General features: G+C 43.9%; 1 long non-coding RNA gene across 1 annotated transcript; it reads left to right on the top strand.

Moving 5' to 3' along the window:
- The first annotated feature begins 771 nt into the window (after positions 1 to 771).
- LOC135982278 (uncharacterized) lies at positions 772 to 6,865 on the top strand. Its single transcript, XR_010599555.1, has 2 exons — positions 772 to 982; positions 4,780 to 6,865. It is a non-coding gene; the product is annotated as an uncharacterized LOC135982278 (long non-coding RNA).
- The last annotated feature ends 14,200 nt before the right edge of the window (positions 6,866 to 21,065 follow it).

Genomic DNA, 21,065 nt, shown 5'->3' with positions numbered 1-21,065 from the left:
CGGTTAGAAAGTTTCTTTGGCCGGGCTTCGAAGAGGAGGAAGAAGAGGGAGGCAAACAAGGAGGCCGGGCCATTGTCCACAGAGGGCGCATTTTTGCCGGGCTGCCGTTGGTTGCTATAGTGAGGAGGGGGAAAAAAGCCCACACAGAGCAGCATAGTTCGGCTCCCTCCACTCTCGCCAGCCCCAGTGAACAGCGCTCACCACTCCCAACCAAAATAAAAGCGCCCCCCCCGTATCCCAGGCCCCTCCCTGGGTACTAGCCTAGTGCTCAAAGGCTGGAAGTGAGGGCGCACTGCTAGGTAGAAGTAGAAAGGGAGATACCTTGGTTACACAGCTAGGTCATGAGCAGGCAAACAGGCTGTTGTAGTCTGCGCCCACAAGCAAAGCAAAACCTTATTTCTGCTTTATTCACCATATCGGTTTCTCATGCTTTAGTAAAAAGCAGAAATCATGGTCACTGCAAGTCCTATTGGGATTCAATAGCTTCTGACAGTGGAGCACAAACGTGCAACGGTGAAGAATGTTAGATTCATAGAAAGGAACATTACACCTGATACAGCCCCTATTCATTCGATCGCAGCGGCTTCCCATCCTGCAAATCATCAGTGTCACTGATCCTGAAGCGAGCTTCTTTTTATTTAAATAATTAAGCGGGGGTGGGGGAGGAGAACTTTACTTCTTCGATGCAGATGACCTGCTCTTTAATTTTAAAAGAGACTTTTATTTTGCAGCAGTGTTGTTTTTGTTGCCTTGCTATTGAACTTTGAAAACAGTGTGGAGTGGGAAGGCAATAATGAAGTGTCTCCAAGGCTGAAGATTTAGTTAAGTGTGTGCCTCAAGATGGCAAGAAGAAAGTTAGTTACTTAGTTAATTGAGAATTATTCAACTTCTGAGATCGTCACAGAAGCTTGGTGAACTGGGGTGAGGGAAATTTTCAGTTGTTTTTTGCCAGGACAAGTTATACTGCAGCTGAAGGAGAGAGGTCAGTATCTTTTCAAATCAATCTGTCTGCTCTGTACCCATATATTCCCTGTAAAGGGAAAATCTCCAACTTTGTTCCTTCATCTGTTCTGCATCATCTGAAGTAGACAGTTCTTTAGATTGCATGCACTTTTGCTCTCGACCAAGTGAAACTTTACAGTTATATAGAGTTATCTGACATGAGAACAAAAATAAAAGTCTTCTGTTCTAATCACATAGGAGAATTGTTCTCTTCTTGTCCCATTGTTATTTTTATCTCATTTTCGACTTTGTGGCTGATATGTTTTTAAAAAAAACGTTACAAGCCATCACTTAATGAATTATTCACATTTTAAAAATGCTTGAAAGAAATCACGCTAATGAAGAGAACATTTGTAGTAATTTGGTGATAATTATCAGAATCACCAAATATTCGCAAAGGCTTTAACATTACGTGTTGGAAGAAAAGCAAAACACATTATTTTAATAGTCTGATATGCAAACTATGGACCATTCAATTACATGGCTTAATAATGCATACATGATGTGATCTTGTTATTGGGATAGGAAGGTCTGCAATAATTCACTCCAAAGACCAAGTGTGCTCTTACATCCAGTAAAATCCATTGCCATGGATCAGGGGCCCCCTGCCAAACTACATTTAAGAGAATAAAAATTAATGACTGAGAATTTGAGCGTTAAATTAACATTAATTATATGACCTGCCTGCTGGAAAGATTAAATTTCTTACGCCCTAATTAGATAACGTCTCCTCATACATCAAACAATTTCCATTTCCAGATTTCAGTATTAAAATGCAGAATGGGAGACCAGTGTTGTTTTCTCTTAGTCTCTTTCAGCGCTAGCACGTAAGATCTAAATACTGTACCAAGCTTCTCCTGGAGTGTGGGGTTTGCAAGGGTGAAACAGAGTCCAGGGAATAAGTTTGGGTCAATGTGTTCTTCAAGTTGAATTTCTTTAACTAATTCCACTGAACGTGTCTAACAAATTAGCTAGAGAACTTATGAACAAGCCGGCAGACTGATTTTAGCAGCTCTAGAAACACCGTGCCCTGCGACTGCTTAAGAAGTGGCGCTGGGAGTCCAAACACTTCGGTGTTTCAGTTACTGGATTTACAACGGGGTCTTTGGGCAGTTGAACTCCTTAGTTTGTTTTATTAGCAACATCCCCTCTTTCGCCTAGCCCCCACGCTGTATGTAGAGCTGATAGCACCAGTAGAGTTAAAACGGAGATTAGAGAGCGAGATCGATCTCTCCTCCGGGATGTGCACGGGACACATCATTTGGAGGATTCTTTTCTTTAAATTGACACCTCAAAGAATACGGCCCTGCGCTCCCCCCCGCGCCACCTCATCAAACCCACCAACAATATTTTCTGCCTTTATCAGCAGTTCATTTAAATACCATCTCCGCTCTGTCTCCAGCGGCAGGCTGCGGCGCCTGACCTCACCCCCCGCGCACGCACTTGCTGTGAAAGGGAGGTGCTAGTCCTGATATTGGACCCCTCTCAAAGTTCAGCGAATGCTGGGTGTCGCCCTGCACTGGTCGCAGTGGCAGGGACACGTGTCCTTCAGCGTTGGGGCGGTTAGCTAGCTTTGGTTAATGCGTTCTCGGGTGGAAAGAAGTCTGGAGATCTCTGCGGGCTAAAGGAAATAGCTCTTGTCTGTTTGTTAACTCATTCAGCTCCGAGGGTAAGGAGCATTTCAAAACGATCGCCGCACAGAAATGCCGGAAAAAAGCCCCCCCCCCTTTTTTGGCCATGAAAGTTCCAGAGAAGAAAGTTTCGTTGCCGACTTTCGTGCACGCGTTACACTTCTGCTCCGATGTCAAGTTTAAAGCGGGCCCTCACATTCCCTGGGCGGAACTCAAAATGACCAAAGAACAGACACCTTTGTTACGTTCAGTGTAATCTAGCTGGGAAGAGCAGGCAGCTAGATTACAGGGGTTCGGGTTTCCCGTCAGTAAGAGGGGGTTTAACCTGGCAGATCTCCATCTTCTCCAGGAAAACGACAAGGATCATTTTCTCCTTTCCAGGAAAAAGGGGGCTGCAGGACAGAGGGGATGCAGTGTGTGTGTGTGTGGGGAGGGGAAGGGGAAGGGGGGCCCGCGCAGGGGAGAGCGAATGCAGGGTGTGTGGGCACAGGGCAGAGGGGATCGGGTGCATGCCAGGGAGAAGGAACGCGTGTGTGAGTGTGTGCGGGCAGAGCAGAGACAGTGCAGGTGTTTGTGTGTGTGCAGGGCCAAGGGGCTACAGGATGTGTTTGTGCAGAAGACAGGGAGTGCAGGTGATTGTGCGTGTTCAGTAGACACCGGACAGAGTGTAGTATGTGCGCAAGGGGAAGGGGGGAGAGTGTGGTATGTGTGCGTGGGGGGAGGGGGCAGAGTGTGATGTGTGTGCGGAGGGAGGGAGCAGAGTAGGGTGTGCGCGCGGGGGGAGGGGGAAGAGTGGTGTGTTTTTATGGGGGGAGAGGGCAGAGTGGGGTGTGCGCGGGGGGGACGGGGCAGTGTGTGGTGTTTTTGTGGGGGACAGCGCAGAGTGGGGTGTGTGCGCGGGGGGAGGAGGCAGAGTGGGGTGTGCGGGGGGACGGGGCACTGTGGTATGTTTTTGTGGGGGAGGGGCAGAGTGGGGTGTGCGGGGGACCGGGCACTGTGGTGTGTTTTTGTGAGGGGAGGGGGCAGAGTGGGGTGTGCGCGGGGGACGGGGCAGTGTGGTGTGTTTTTGTGGGGGGAGGGGGCAGAGTAGTGTGTGCGCGGGAGGAGGGGGCAGAGTGGTGTGTTTTTGTGGGGGGAGGGGGCAGAGTGGGGTGTGTAGAGAACAGAGCGCTCGGGGTGTGTACTGGGCTGACAGGTGGAGCGTGTGCGGGCAGGGATCTGTGTGCAGGGGCATGAGCGGGGACGCAGCTGGGGTGCGGAGGGAGGGGCGCTCGGGTCTCCGCAGGAGCGGGGGATCTACACCAGGGATCAGAGGACAGGTCGGAATGCGCGCCTGGATGCCGCGGCTGGCGGCGCCGGGCGGACTGTGCAGGGTTGAAGTGGGCTGTAGCCCAGGCAAGCTTATGTTCTAATAAATTTGTTAGTCTCGAAGGTGCCACAAGTACTCCTGTTCTTTTTGTGCAGGGTTGGTGCGCGGGGTGCGCAGCAGCGGGCGGGGAGCTGGGCGTGGCTGTAGCAGAGCGGGTGTTTCGGGGAGTGGTGAAGGGGTTCAGGGGCGGGAGGTGCAGGGAGTGGCTCTGCAGAGGGACAGCGAGCATGTGTGAATACAGGCGGACGTCGGGGTGTCCGCAGGGGCCTGCCTGTGCGCCCATCCCGGCGCAGAGCGGGAGTTTACTCCCTTGAACCCAAGGATGTGTCTGGGGGCAGCAGGCCCGGGGCGCAGAGAAGAGGCAGGCATGGGCAGGCACTGGAGTGTCGGGGGGGGGTGGGTGGGAGGGACGTATGTGGCTGTGCAGGGGATGACACAGTTTATTGCTGACCAGGCTGCAGAGTCCTGGGGGCGTGCACGGGGTATGTCCTAGCGCCCACCGCAGGATGGGTCCAGGGGAGAAATCACAGTAGTGTCACTACCGGGATGGGCAGCTGAAGCCGGGTGATTGGCGCTGGAGGAAGGCTGCTGCTGACTCGGAGCCAACGTTCCCGAGCACAGGAAAGCACGCTGCAGGGGAAAGAAGCTGCGGGATTTCCCGACCCCTCAGAGGAGTTGGGTCTCCACTTCTGCAGCGCCCTTCCGGGGCGGTGTAGGAGACACTTGCCTGCAGCTTTCCCTCCCCGCACGCTGACTTTTCTGTCGGTTTCCTTCCAGACTTGCTTGGCAGCAGAGATCAAAATGAATCCGGACATTCCCCTGTATTGGACGATCGACGGGCTGCCTAACCCCTTCCTGTACGCTGATGACCCCGTGCAGAAACAATCACTTCTAAATCCGCACTATGGGCGCTGCCTATGTACTCACTTCGAATCCAAGCAGTGGGACAGTTACTCAGACTGATACATAATGTCTTCCTGGGCGTGGCGGTGTCAGCAATTGAAGACTGCGTTATACCTGCCTCCACTTTGGGCTAATGCTCGGTTTAACGACGTGTCACTGATCAGCTGTGTAGTTCATTGGTGCTTATCCCACTAGGGACCTTTATAGATTTCGAAGGTGGGGATGGGGAATACTTTTCTCAGCATATATAATTGCAGTTTTGGTGCCTCTACAGAGGAGCTCAGTTGATCCCTGAAGCACCTGCATTTCCTGTTGAATTTATGGCTAAATCCTCACTTGAGTAATCCGTACAACAATTAGCTCAATTTTTCTTGAACGGGACTATTCCGGGAGCAGGGACTACTCAAATGAATAAAGATTGGTAGGCAAGGCCCTTCATTGAGTTTCCATTAGACAGGCACTTTAAAGCAAAAGTTGATGGAAGCTGTGAAATAAATATAATCAAAGCAATACAATTAAATAGATGCCAGCTATAAAAAGAAAGGAGAAACAGAACCACATGTCAATTTCACCCTGCATTGTAATCTTGCAATTCAATAACAGCATAAGAACGGCCATACTGGGTCAGAAAAAGGAGCATCTAACACAGTAACCTGTCTTCCAACAGTGGTCAATGCCAGGTGCCCCAGAGGGAATGAACAGAACAGGTAATCATCAAGTGATCCATCCTGTTGCCCATTCCCAGCTTCTGGAAAAAAAGACATAAGGGATACCATCCCTGCCTATCCTGGCCAATAGCCATTGATGGACCTAGCCTCCATTAATTTATCTAGTTCTTTTTTGAACCCTGTTATAGTCTTTGCTTTCACAATATCCTCTGGCAAAGACTGTGCATTGTATGAAAAAAAATACTTCCCTTTGTTTGTTTTAAACCTGCTGCCTATTAATTTCACTTGGTGACCTCTAGTTCTTGTGTTATGAGGAGTAAACAACACCTCCTTATTTACTTTCTCCACACCAGTCATGATTTTATAGACCTCAATCATATCCCCCCTTAGTCGTCTCTTTTCTAAGCTGAAAAGTCACAGTCTTATTAATCTCTCCTCATACGGAAGCTGTTCCATACCCCTATTCATTTTTGTTGCCCTTTTCTGAACCTTTTCCAATTCCAATATATCTTTTTGAGATAGGGCGACCACATCTGCACACAGTATTCAAAATGTGGGCATACCATGGATTTTATATAGAGGCAATATGATATTTTCTGTCTTATTATCTATCCCTTTCTTAATGATTCCCAACAGTCTGTTCACTTTTTTGACTGCCGCTGCACATTGAGTGGATGTTTTCAGAGCACTATCCACAATGACTCCAAGATCTCTTTATTGAGAGGTAACAGCTAATGTAGACCCCATCATTTTATATATATAATTGGGATTATGTTTTCCAATGTCCATTACTTTGCATTTATCAACATTGAATTTCATCTGCCAATTTGTTGCCCAGTCACCCAGTTTTGTGAGATCTTTTTGGAGCTCTTCACAGTCTGCCTGGGACTTTACTATCTTGTTTTGTATCATCTGCCCGCCACCTCACTGTTTACCCCCTTTTCTGGATCATTTATGAATATGTTAAATAGGGCTGGTCCCAGAACAGACCCCTGGGGGACATCACTATTTACCTCTCTCCATTCTGAAAACTGACCATTTATTCCTACCTTTTGTTTCCTATCTTGTAATCCATGAGAGCACCTTCCCTCTTATCCCGTGGCAGCTTACTTTGCTTAAGAGCCTTGGGAGAGGGACCTTGTTAAAGGTTTTCTGAAAAATCTATATCTACTGGATTCCCTATGTCCACATGTTTGTTGACCCTCTCAAAGAATTCTAGTAGATTGGTGAGGCATGATTTCCCTTTACAAAAACCATGTTGACTCTTCTCCAATAAATTGTGTTCATCTATATGTCTGACAATTTTGTTCTCTGCTATAGTTTCAACCTGTTTGCCTGGTACTGAAGTCAGGCTTACCGGCCTGTGTTTGCCAGGGTCACCTCTGGAGCCCTTTTTAAAAATTGGCATCACATTAGCTATCCTCCAGACATTTGGTACAGTAGCTGATTTAAATGATAGGTTACAAACTATGGTTAGTAGTTATGCAATTTCACATTTGAGTTCATTCAGAACTCTTGGGTGAATAGCATCTGCTCCTGGTGACTTATTACTGTTTAGTTTATCAATTTGTTCCAAAGCCTCCTCCAATGACACCTCAATGTGGGACAGCTCCTCAGATTTGTCACCTAAAAAGAATGGCTCAGGTTTGGGAATCTCCCTCACATCCTCAGCCGTTAAGACCGATGCAAAGAATTAATTTAGTTTCTCCGCAATGCCCTTATCATCCTTGAGTGCTCCTTTAGCATCTCAATCGTCCAGTGGAACCACTGGTTGTTTAACTTCTGATGTACTTAAAATTTTTTTTTTGCTATTACTTTTTGAATGTTTGGCTAGCTGTTCTTCAAATTCTTTTTTGGCCTTCCTAATAATATTTTTACACTTCATTTGCCAGCATTTATGCTCCTTTCTATTTCCCTCACTAGGATTTAACTTCCACTTTTTAAAAGCTGCCTTTTTGTGTCTCACTCCTTCTTCTACTTTTTTGTTTAGTCATGGTGGCTCCTTTTAAGTTGAACCTCTATTATGGTGTCTTTAAAAAGTTTCCATGCTGTTTGCAGGGATTTCACTTTTGGCACTGTACCTTTTCAATTTAATATAAAGGTAGTAGCCAAAAGTGAAACATAGCATCACTTTACCTTGGGAACCTTCACTTCACATCACCTGATCATTGGCTTTTAGATTCAGTAGAAATGAAGTTTACATCTATGTTATTTCTAAGAGCTTCAGACTTTATCTAAAACATCCACCGTTTGCCTGTTACTGTCTCTTTCTCACTTTCTGGCCTGAACTGATAACAAATGAGGTTTACTCCTATGTTAAATGACAGCTCAAGGGACCCAACCTCCTCTGAGCAGACAGTGACTATATGCACTGTTTCACTATGGGCTGTGTGCTGAACTCCACCATCCCCATCTGCGACCTTCTAAGTTTGAACCTGGCAGCAACGCCCCTCTTTGTGTCCAAAAGTTGATGGCTAATACACAAGACAATCTCTCAAGAGCCAGTCACCCCCTCTCAGGCAAAGGACAGATGCTTTGTCTTTTAAAGTGTATAACAAATATGAATAAAATTTAGTTAGTGAACCAGGGGAAGAGAGAGAGAGAGAAAGAGAGACATGCACTAGTAGACAGAATATTAAATTCAAGAGATTTATAAAATTCACTAGTGCATCCATCCATCCAACCCCTCTCTCAATAACAGCCAGTCCCCCTAGCTTCTCCCCAGCAATAGTTAACAAACAACATTCCTTGTTTAAGGAGCAGGAATTTGCCCCCTCAAACACGAACGTGGCAAGCAGTACAAAAAGTTAGATATAAACAAAAATCAATCTAATCTAATCTAGTTCAGGAGTGGGAGAGAATTGCAGTCCTGCTGAGATTATTCCTCCTTGCGGATGCCCTGAGTATGCTGGTTTCTTTTCTTTTGAATATGGTGATGAGCCATGTTTTATATGGTTGGTTGTGAGAGGTGGATAGAGTTTTTAGGCTGTTATCATTTTAAATTAATCCAGCACGGCACAGTCACTGAACTCCACCATGACCCTAATCCTCCTTGATCTTTATGGAGCTCTTTTGTGGGAAAGTAAGGTTGACACTAAAAACCCTGGCTCTAGAGTCACTGCAAATGGCCTGCCAGGGGGCCTGATTTGGGCTATAACAGTCAGGGCTCCTTCACCTCTCCCCCATAGAGACCTTGAAAGGCAATCGGTCTTCAAGTGAAACAGCTCAAATAATTCATGCACCATAATAATTGTATAGTCTCATTGAAGTGACACAGAATAGTCAATTCTTCAAGTATAATAATTGCACATCACAAACAAAACATATACTAAAAACATTAAGATAAACAAAAAAATGTATAATAAAATGACATGCATTTAGGAGTAAACTCTATTGTTGGAGACAACAGTATCTAGACTGCCTGGCTGAAAGCATATGGATCTCTATACCTGAGTTGGGCAGCAGAAATCAATTTGAATCCCTTTTCTGCCTGCAATGCCCATCACATTGCGTGAATCTGACTGTGGGAGAATTTCCAGTTCTCCACTGCTCATACACGCGTCAGTGTCTAATCAATAGCCAGCCTCACAACCGAGACTGCACTTCAGCATAAATTGGTTCAAGGTGTCTTGTTCCAAATGCCAGACATAGAGAATTGGCTCCTTAGTTATTCTGTAACCTGAAGGTATACAAAATAGCTTCCTAACTGGGAATAACATTATCATAAACACATTTATGCCTGTGCTGGAAGGACAAGGTCATAACACATATTCCATAATGTCAACGGACTAGTCCATGATGGACTGTCCCAGACAATGCTTTCCAATGTCATATATCACAAAAAGGTCAAAGATCATGTAATTGTTGTGCTAGACTCTTTGTCAATTTATATTAGATCCCAAAGAATGGCAAGAGCAGCAGCAATATTTTGTGCCACGTGGCACATTTGGTGCTATACGGCATGCATGTGAAGTGGAAAACATGCAAAACGTCTGTTTTTTTCCCCAGCATGTCTCTTAAGCTGTAGCCTGGCTCACAGTAACTTTTTATATTTGGTTATGACACCTCAGCTTGTGTTTCTCTGCTTTCCACAACAGCTGTTGCCCCTCTGGAAAATGAGAATCTCTTTTTATTCAGCCAGAGTTGTTTTGGTCAGTTCCTAGGCTTTGGCCCTGCTTGTCCAGACTAGTTCAGTCAGCTCTGCAGGAGCCCCAGACTTCTCAGATCCAGTTTGCCATTGTATTGTAACAACTCTCAAGTGTTTACAGTGGGGTGGCACAGGGCCGCCCAGAGGATTCAGGGGACCTGGGGTCTTCGGCGGCGGGGGGGGCCCCTGCCGCCGAATTGCCACCAAAGACCCGGCACTTCGGCAGCGGGTCCTGGGGCAGAAGGACCCCCTGACGCAGGTCTTCGGGGCACTTCGGCAGCGGGTCCCGGGGCATCATGGTTAGTTTATGCCCTGAAGCATGACAGCTTTATATTTAAATGTACATTCTTGGTTTTGGGTGCCTTACTTCCACTGGCAGGCAAAGACTTCCCCCCTTCATTCATCTCTGACCTGAATACAGCCAGATTACCATAGCCAGACTGGTAGTGCTACCTATTATTAAAGGTCCCAGACTGGTCCCATTATAAGACCCTATTTTCCATTGCTTATAACTTTGCCCAACTTTAACTGTTTGGGCTGCAATTTTCCATGCCAGGTGTCTGGTTCAGGCTGAATGGGTTTTTGGATGGTGTCAGCCAAAACAGCTCAACCATTTGTGAGAATGATGAGAGGAAAAAAAAATACATCATTTTGCAATTTAGTAATATCCTGGAGACATTTTATTTGAAAGGTTATAGCTCCTTCATGCTTTGGCGCAGGGAATTTAAATTTGGCAGGAAGGTGGCCGTTGTATCAGAAATGTGCCTTTTGCCATGATGATGAAAATTTGCCCAAAGTTATGAGCCGTTGACAAAATCACAGTTTGCACATGCTCAGTTGAGACTTGTTACATTTTAGCAGCTCAAATCTCCAAAGAGTCCATGTACGCTGAGCATGCTCCATCCTCTCACAGCTCCGAGTGCTGATCAGACTGCACATGGGCCATCTGAGCAACTGAGTGTGCTCCATTCAGGCCAAAGCTATGGGGTGAAGCTGGACTTTCTCTGTAACGGCTGCTCTGATGAGGGTGGGACTGGGCACTGTAACCGAGCAGGGATCCTATGTCTCATGTGCTCTCAGTGACCCCCTGCTGGTGCCCAGGCAGCTTGGAGAAGGGAACCGTTTGATTTAAGAACTGCCATACTGGGTCAGACCAAGGGCGTGCGCAGGATTTTAAATTTGACCCCCTGAGCTTGCTCTCCTCCTTCCCCAGCTGGCCCCACCGCCTTGGGCCCAGAAGGACCTTGGTCTTTCCCCAGCCCTGGCAGGAGCTCGCTCTTCCTCCCGCCACCCTCCCCTGCCCAGTGGCTCTGGAACATTTTTAGTAGTGGGGTGCTGAAACCCAGCCCCCTTACCCCGTCCCCTCCCGAGGCTGGGAGCAGGGCTGTGTCTCCAGGAGGGGGGACTCAGACAGAGGTCACAGCTGGGGGCGGGCGTGGGGCCCCAGGCACAGGGCGTGCAGCCTGGGCCCTAGGAGCAGAGCCAGGCCCCAGGAGTGAGGCCTCGGAGTGGAGGTGGGGCTGGCGTGGGGCCCCAGGCATGGGGCCAGCAGCCGGGACCCGAGCCTCAGGTGAGGTGATGGGTTGGGGGGCAGAGGGCGGGGAGCAGGGCATAGGTGCCGCACTCCTACTTCCCACGCCTATGCACCTGCCCTGGCAGGACCTCACTTTTCCCTACAGCCACGTCCCTGGGGCCAGAGAAGTTCTTTGCCCCCCAACAATTATTGTGGGGCTCATGCCCCTGCTTGTCCTCCCATGTGCACACCTCTGGGTCAGCCCAAAGGTCCATCTAGCCCAGTATCCTGTCTTCCAACAGTGGCCAATACCAGGTGCCCCAGAGGGAATGAACAGAACAGGTAATCATCAAGTGATTTGAATCCAGATAGGACAAAAGCCAGTCCAGGGGGAGGGAAAAGAGTAAACTGGGACAGGGAGCCTCTTGAGACTGGGACTGGAGTAGGAGGAGAGAGAAACAGTAATTTGTACTTTGAGTGGGGGCACAGGCATGGGTAATGCAAGAAGATGGGGACTGGGAGATGCAGAAGGGTGGTGGTGGTAGGAGTCTGGGACTGGTTGGGTAAAGAGGCTAGGACTGGGTTTCAGAGGGAGGATACTGGGACTGGGAGCTGTTGAGGGAAACAAGTGGTGGCGAGAGAGACTAGTAGACAGTGTGGGAGGGGAACACAGTGAGATCAGGTGTAAAGTAATGCACCCTGCAAAACATAATCCCAACTATATATACAAAATGATGGGATCTAAATTATCTGTTAACATTCAAGAAAGAGCTCTTGGAGTCATTTAAGATAGTTCTCTGAAAAAATCCATTCAGTGTGCAGCAGCAATCAAAAAAGCTAACAGAAAGTTAGGAACCATTAGGAAAGGAATAGATAATAAGACAGTAAATATGCCACGTTATAAATTCATGATACGCCCACATCTTGAATACTGCATGCAGTTCTGATTACCCCATCTCAAAAAAGAGGTATTAGAATTAGAAAAGGTACAGAGAAGAGCAGCAAAAATGATGAAGGGTCTGGAACAGCTTACATATGAAGAGAGATTAAAAAGACTGGGTCTTTTCAGCTAGGAAAAGAGATGGCAAAGGGGGGGATATGATAAAGGTGTGGAGAAAGTAAATAAGAAAGTGTTATTTACTGTTTCATATAACACAAGAACTAGGGTCACCCAATGAAATTAATAAGCAGCAAGTTTAAAACAAAAGGAAGTATTTCTTCACACAATGTACAGTCAACCTGTGAACTTGTTGCCAGGGGATGTGATGAAGGCCAAAACTATAACTGGGTCAAAAAAAGAATTATATAAGTTTCTTTAGGATAGGTCCATCAATGGCTATTAGCCAAGATGGTCAGGGATGCAATCCCATGCTCTGGGTGTCCCTAGTCTCTGACTGCCAGAAGCTGGGAGTCGACAACAGGGGATGGATCACTTGATAAATTGCCCTATTCTGTTAATTCCTTCTGAAGCATCTGGTATTGGCTACAGTCATAAGTCAGGATACTGAGCTAGATGGACCATTGGTCTGACCCAATATGGCCATTCTTATGAGTAGCTCAGAGGTGTGTGTGGGGGGGTGGGGTGGGGGGAGGAGGGGTGACGAGTACTGGCTGGACTAGGAGGCTGGTACTGGGAACCAATCGGGGGAAGTGGAGGGAAATGAACAGCTCTGATAAGGAGCTGGAGTGCACAGGCAACTTTAATTCCAGCATTTTCTAAGTTTTGAGTGCTTGACTTTTCAATTTTAATTATGTTCTTTTACTGTGTTGTTTTGTGTAATGTATCCCAAGTGGGACTGGGTATTATCTGAAGATCATTTAGGTTATGTTGGAAGTTCAGTGTCACAACAATTACTATGGAATATTGCTCCATGGTTCCAGATGTTTTCTAAAAAATGTTATAACTTTGACGCTGGACTTAGGTCATATTTATTGCCATCCAGAGGTTACCTTCTAAAAAAGAAGAGTAGAGACTGTACTGTTTCTTGCCACTATGTCACTGAAGTAAAAAGCATGTGGCACACCTAATGTTTATCTCCTTTATATATCACAGTGACATATCAACCAGGTTGTTGCCTGCAACAAGTGATCTGTGATGTGGTAAAGATAACAGGTAGGTTGCATTGAGCAGCCACAAGTCAGGTGTATCATAGTCCTCTTCCAGATTTACCAGAAGTGGTACAAGAATTGTGTTACATGTCTAGAATTTTGGAATGATGTGTTTTTTCCCCTCACTTGTGTTTTTTTATAGCAGTTAGCAGACCATAGATCCCATTTGTCTCTTCACGGAGTTCCTACATTTATAAGGGATATCGGTAAGTCATCATGTTCTGTTCTTTTTAATTTCTTCAAACTGAAAGATGAGTCTTTGGTTATTTTTTGAGTAAAAGCATTAGGAACAAGGTTGCAGTTTTCATTGGATTTATCTTTTGTGAGGCATGTGGGAACATTATCACTATCTTCATTGTTGACAACCCATTTTTATGGGATCTTGTAAAAGTTGCACTGTAAGGCAATGTCCACATGCAATCTGATCTGGTTGTTAATGTGGCCCTGGTACTCTTTACATAACCAGATATATATGTGGGAATATATATAACATGTCAGTCCATCCACCTAGTTTTTCCACACCCATCTTTTCTGTATTAGTTACATGGCTAAAGGGATGGAATGTCTTTTCTGCCTGACATTGCTGTCATTTTAATACATTTTGGGACAGGGGGATCCATGTCTATGGTGCCCTTGGATAAAAATGTCCCTTTGCAGCCAGACTCACTGTTGCCAATTCTCATGATTATATCACAGGACTTGAGATATTTGATGTGATTCTTATAGACCCAGGGCCTGGATGCATGTGATTAGGTAAGAATCTCAGTTTTCATTTGTTTAAAAAAGTAAGTTTCTAGCCCTTGTGGTTCCATAGAAAAGCTTGAAAACATGCCCCGGATACACCCAAAAGACACAGAAACTGGGAAACAAATAAAACAAGCCACACATTTATTATTATTTCAAAACTGATGAATTTTCAGCCAAGCGCATGACTTTTTGAAGCCTGACTCATAAGATTCCAATGTTTGGGTTGGCAACACTGCGAGACTGCACCAGCCTTGGAGCTCTGTTGGGGTTAAGGCAGAAGTTGTATGCATGTCCAGACAGTGGAAATCTTTAGCAGTGTGCTAGCTGTAGTTAAAGTTGCTGTGTGTCTGTTTCCCTGATGACACAACGTTAGCATCTGAAGAATCTATATTTCCTCCATCACAACAGAGAGAGGTTATCATTCCAGCTGCTTATCGCAGACCTGCCCTGTGGATGCAGTGAGAGGATTTCCCATTTAGTGTGTAACAACAGGTATTTTATATTTGCTTTGCAAACATCCCCTTTGGGGGAAAAAGATTTTAAGTTCTTGCTCTTTCCCTCTTTGTATCTCTCTTTCTATCGTGTCCACATACTTGCCTTTATCATTTAATATTTACTAATGAAGTAATTGATCCATATCCTGATTTCAGTTATATCAAATCCATTCAACATATGCCCCAGGAAGTTTAGGGTTGTGGGAGAAGCATTGCTGGTATTTACTTGCCAGTCCTGAGGTGGCTTTTGAAGGATGACGTAAAAAGGAATTACAGTAGAACCTTAGGCTATGTCTACACTACTGCAGTAAGTTGACCTAAGTTACGCAACTCCAGCTACATGAATAATGTAGCTGGAGTTGATGTAGCTTAAGTCAACTTATTGTGGTGTCTTCATCGCACTGGGTCGACGGGAGACAGTCTCCCGTCAACTTACCTTATTCCTCTAGTTCCGGGCGGAGTACTGGAGTCAACTGCCATTGATTTAGCAGGTCTTCACTGGACCCACTAAATCAACCCCTGGTACATGATCACCGCAGTGTCGATCCCATGGTAGCATAGACATAACCTTAGGGTTACGAACACCTTGGGACTGGAGGTTGTTCGTAACTCTGAAATGTTTGTAACTCTTAACAAAACATTATGGTTGTTCTTTCAAAAGTTTACAACTGAACATTGACTTAATACAGCTTTGAAACTTTACTATGGAGAAGTAAAATGCTGCTTGTAACCATCTTAATTTAAATGTAACAAGCACAGAACCAGTTTCTTTACCTTCTCATATAGTATTTTTAAACTTTCCCTTTCTTTTTTTAGTAGTTTACGTTTAACACAGTATTGTACTCTATTTGCTCCCCCCCACTCTCTACTGCTGCCTGATTGTGTACTTCTGGTTCCAAATGAGCTGTGTGGTTGACCAATAAGATTGTAACTCTGGTGTTCATAACTCTGAGGTTCTGTATCTCCATATTGAGGAACACTGGTGGAAGCTCCTAAGAATGAGGAACAGTGGAATGAATATCTTCACAACTGTCTTTTTATTTCTCTTTATTTCTTTTAATACCTATATGTTGATTTTATATTGGTACACCTTGTGTTATGCAAAATATGATTACTTTCTGGGGAAAGTGTTGGCAGGAGCCTGGGAATCCAAAACCAGCCACAAGGGATCATTTGGGCAAGCAATCCCATCATGCTGAGCACCTAGGGAGGGTGGGTGTGTCCATGGAAATGAGATCTGCTCCTGAGGTCTTTTTCCACAGCTCACCACTAGATGTCAGGGGAGAGCTCATTCAGACTCTCTTACATAATAATAAAGATAAGTGCAAATTACTTCATGTAGGAAGGAAAAATCACATGCACAACCACAAAAACCTGGTAACTGTCTTCAAATATGTTAAGGGTTGTTATAAAGAGGACTGTGATCAATTATTCTCCATGTCCACTGAAGATAGGACAAGAAGTCATGGGCTTAATTTGCAGCAATGGAGCTTTAGGTTAAATATAAGGTAAAACGTTGAGTATAAGGGTAGTTAAGCATTGGAAGAGGCTTCCAAGGGAGGGTGTGGATTCTCCATCACTGGAGGTTTATAAGAACTGGTTGGATAAACACCTGTCAAGGATGGTCTAGGTGCTGGTCCCTTAGATCTCCTTGACACAAATTAGGAAGGCAACAAGCTGGTCCCTGGTATTAAAAAGGTTGAGAAACACTGGTCCAGGTTGACCTGGTCCTGCCTCAGCACAGGAGACTGGACTTGATGACCTCTCGAGGTCCCTTCCAGTTTCTATGACTGTATGATAATTGAAGAGACTGCTGGGAAGGGAAGCCAGCTGGAGCCTATTAACTGGGAGAAAAGTGCTGTTCAACAGTAAAATGGGTGGTTGTTTCCTCTCTAATTGTTTTTGCTTCTGGAGATAAGGGAGTGTAGGGAAAGGTTAAAAACGGGCATATATAGAGAGGACAGCTCCTTGTACGAAATACTTTGTAGAGCCTAATATCATGGTAAGCCCAAGGGACTTACAATCTAGGCCCTCATTCTGCAAGCTGCTCCCTGTGGGTCGACCAGCACCCATTGATTTTTTTAGGATTCTGTAGGGGTTTGCCTGTGTAAAATTGCTTGTAGTTTCTGGACCTTTGCATATAACAAGAGACAGCAGGCTGAGAAAACAAATAAACTTGGAGGGAGGGAGAGGGGCAAGGTAACAGTGAAAACAAATTCTTTGCTATAATAAGTGGTTGTGTCAGCATGCCAATTGCCTAGCCATTGTCAAGTTTTATCACAGAAATCATATCATAAGCAGTCTAGTTTTCCAATGGAAATGAGCGCAAGCTAATCACAGGGGTCCAGAATACTTTGGCCTGAATTCCACCATAAGAGTTACTAGGCCTCAATCAGTACAGGGCTTTAAGCACAAGCAATTAAAAAAAATGGCAATTGTCATGGGTTCATGTAAAATTGTAAGTATCAAAGACCCCACAAATAATAAGGACAGCACTGGACACTGTCTTGAACTACCAGGGTTTGACCAAATGAGAGTATTGTATATTCCAAATGCTGGTTTGGACTTGGAAACATTTTCAGAGAAACTCAAATAAAATAATTATACTTGATTTATCTTTAAAAACAAATATGAAAATACCACCTCCCATTCAAATAACTTAAAACAAACAAACAACTTTCCTACAAAACCCACCTCACTCAGACTGACACATGATTGAGAGGGAAAAAGAAAAACATATAATTATTTTCAGATACACTGACTATTTAAAATCTACATAAAATCAATGAAATGCAAGGAATGGAGGCCCGTTCACTTAATTTCAGTTTGTTTTGTGTGATAAATAATTTTAGAAAGTGCATGTGGTGACACCTATAGATAAGGTTGCTTGACACTTTTCACTATAAGACCTTGTTTTCAGTTGCTTATACAATGTTGCTAATTTCCGTGATTTTGATATGATTCCAGCAATATAAAATGCTTTACTGTAAGACCCCATCTCCTGGAGACAAGTGCATATGGAAGAATCTCAGCTTTCATTTTAAAAATAAAATAAGTTTCTAGTCCTCATGACTGCAGAGAAAAGCTTGAAAATGCATCCCAGGGGCACCCAGAAAGCTAAAAAAAAGTTACTGCAAATAAAAAGAACCCCAAGTTTATTATTTTTTTTTAAAATAATAAAAGGAGTATTCTTTTATTAAAGGTCTCTAGCCTGACCTTACATAGACCACAGTGGGAGCAAGCCAGAAATAGTTCAGGGTTTTCACAGGTCCAGTAGCCCCAGTGCTTTGTACAATGGGTGCAGAGGGGTTACAATAGCCTTGAACCCCATGGCGTGGGTCTGGCTTTCACCTCCCCAAGCTCTTTGCACTCCAGGCCCAGGAATGCCAATTCTACATGCATGGATTGGATTTTATCCAAAAGGAATAGATTTTTCTTACTTGTGTAATACTTTTAACTGAGGACTCAGCAAAGGCAGAATTGTTAGTTACAGGCTGAATATTCAATATTTTGCATTTACTGATTCCTAAATGGAAATGAATCAGTGCAGCAGGCAAGAAAAATCAGCAGATTGGTCCACCCACATTTTAGAAACATGCCACAAAAATTCATCCTTCTGACTCCATCACCAAAATTCTCTCCAACATCTAAATCTATACACAGAATGAACCATAAGTTAGCTGTCCCATCTCCCAATATACAAAGAATATGAGGGAATCTGCACAATCTATAAATCATTGTAATGAATGCGTTCCCAATATTTCCTATCCAGAAACAAGCATGAATGATATATAAGAAAGGAAAATAATTTGTTTGCAGATTTTTACAAATGATTCAGCCATGCTTTGGGATACTGTCTATGCACCATGAAAGATGGATTAGAATGTGAAGGCCCTGATCCCGCAAAGCTTTATGCATGTGCTTAATATTAAGCTTGTGTATAATCCTATTGTACACACTGGATTAACATATATGCTTAAAATTAAATCCATATGTAGGTCTTTTCTAGGTTGGGATCTAAAGTAATGTTATGTCGAGTCTGGCATTGACTTTGATTGGCTTTGTATCTCGCAATAAATGCCAAAACCTTGAACTATTATATAACATCACATAAGGTTCAGTGTCCACTGAATTGCCATCTGATTCAGACATGTGTGGCTTATAGGAGGAGTTTTTGTTCCTCTCCAGTAACTTATCAGCATGCTACATAGCATTAGAAATTATAAAAAAGCCAAATAGTAACTTCAGCATAAACCATAATATTGTGGCTATCTGTTTCCAGCTCTCTCTCTCTCTCTCTCTCTCTCTTTTATTTAAGTAAAACTTTTCCCTGTAAAAATAAAAATCAGTTCATTTTAAGAAACTGCTTATGCAGGCAAAACATGTTTGCTATCTTTTACAGTGATGTTTTATGCATCAGTCAGGGTGTGGATTGTATGTGTGAATCAAAAAAAGAAAAATTGAAGTGTTATGTTGACAGATATGGATGGGGTTTGTGTGAATGAGGATTACATACCAAAATCTAATATGACCATAGGGTACACTGATCCACTGCCAAAATTAAAAGAAAAAGACTGATCACAGGGTTGACAGCTGAGTTTGACCCAGATGCTTTATGGAATAAAGGAGTATTTTATTTGCTTCATCTGGCTTTCCTACAGTCTCAAATCAGCAATAAAATGGTTTAATGGAAAAGAGATGCCAAATGTAACTTTTCATTTTTAAACTATCTTTATATGAATCCACTTTTAAAAAAATCAAAGTAAGAAACTGAAGGAAAATGTTTGTGTTCAACAAATAAAAAAGCTTATAAAATGAGCTTTAAGATTTAACAGTGTTGCCAGTTTATGTACATATATTTTCCCTCCAACAATTGTAAAATACACAAAAGATTATGAAATGCTATTATAATTTTAGTTTCCCTAATATATTGTTTAGGCATGTTCCTTTATGAAGATGTTCAGTGTCAGAAACCACATGTAATATATATGATACATGGGCTTCTGTGATAAATATGCACTTTAATTACATGACAGAAGACTAAAGTAAACCTATGTATTGCTTTGTGTATTGAGGAAAAGTAAGATTGAATCCATTTAGTTCTGGCAGTGACATTTGCCTGCCTTCATGAAATGGTTAAATATTTTTTCCATTGGCTACACAGAGCACTTAATCTGCTGGAGTTTGGCTTAACCTGGTTTTGGCGGACTCTCTCTTTTTGAGAATTGTTTGTATCTCCATACTGGACTGAATTTTCAGAAAGCTTTGGCATGCCCAGCTGGGGCCAGATTTTCAAAAGAAACCTACATACACGTACACACCTAAGTAAGCGGCCACATTTTCAATGGAGCTCAGGTGCTGGATGCTGCACTGTTTTGAAAATCTGGCCACTTCATTTAGGTGCCTACATGGGAATTTCTCTCTTCTGAAAATCTGGCCCAAGGTATGCAATGAAGAGATGGTCACTTACAAGCTGTGGAATAAAGAAAGTGCCGCAAAACAATGGGCTTTACTTGGAAAAACAAAGCCACACACTTTTCTGAAGAGAATATAAATGTTTGTCCACTGTGATTATGGCTGCAGTAACTTCCTCCACACACAAGTTGTAATTTAAAAGTAAAGGTGACAGTGCCTGGGGAAAGGTGCCAAACTAACGTCTCTTTAGACCTGTTCCATGGCCCATTGAAGTCAATCGGAGTTTTTCCATTGACCTCAATGGACTGTGGATCAGGCGTTTTATGCCAGCTTCCTCACATTGTTCTATCAATATGCTGGAGTCATCTGCTACAGGAACAAATCTAAGGATGAGAAAATAGGTCCAGTCTTCATGCTTACTCAGTCCTTGGTCTATCTCTTGGGATTGCCAATGAGTGCCAGTTGTGATGTGGATGAAGGCCAGTGATAGAGTGAGAACATCAAATCATTTCACAATCACTTTTTGTCACTACCAGACTGGGCCAGGTCACCAGGAGTGATCTAGAGGCCCTATAGCTCCATTGTCTCAGCCCTCCAGCCCCGCTTCAGGCAGCATTATGGAAAACTTCAGACTGCCTGAAGGAAGCAAAGGTATTAAAAATAAAAGAAAAGAAAAAAGAAAAAAAGACCCTCTAGGGTGAAATTGTGGCCCCAATGAAGTCAATGGGAGTTTTGCCATTGATTTGAATGGAATAGGGGTTTCACCTTTAGACTAAAGAAAAAGAGTCAAAGCTTGTAACTGAAACCTTTGAATAAACCTTTCAATAACGCTTAGTATGTCCACAGCACGAGCTAGATATCCATCTAGCTACAACACTTCTGCTCATGTAAAATGATGAAAAAGTGCACTCTTAAGGATACTTGCAGATTGTACAATGCTGCGTTGAAGCTTTTATTACATTGATTCAACTACTTTCCATAGGTTATGAAAAGTAATCTTTCTGTATCTCACTGAATTTGCATCTTGGGGGTGATTGATACTCTGCGAGAGATGAAGCTGACTTCTG

Source organism: Chrysemys picta, chromosome 3, assembly GCF_011386835.1.
Source record: "Chrysemys picta bellii isolate R12L10 chromosome 3, ASM1138683v2, whole genome shotgun sequence".
In the NCBI taxonomy this organism is placed as follows: domain Eukaryota; kingdom Metazoa; phylum Chordata; order Testudines; family Emydidae; genus Chrysemys; species Chrysemys picta.
Note: the sequence above shows the minus strand (reverse complement) of the source record. Positions and strands in the feature narration are given on the sequence as shown.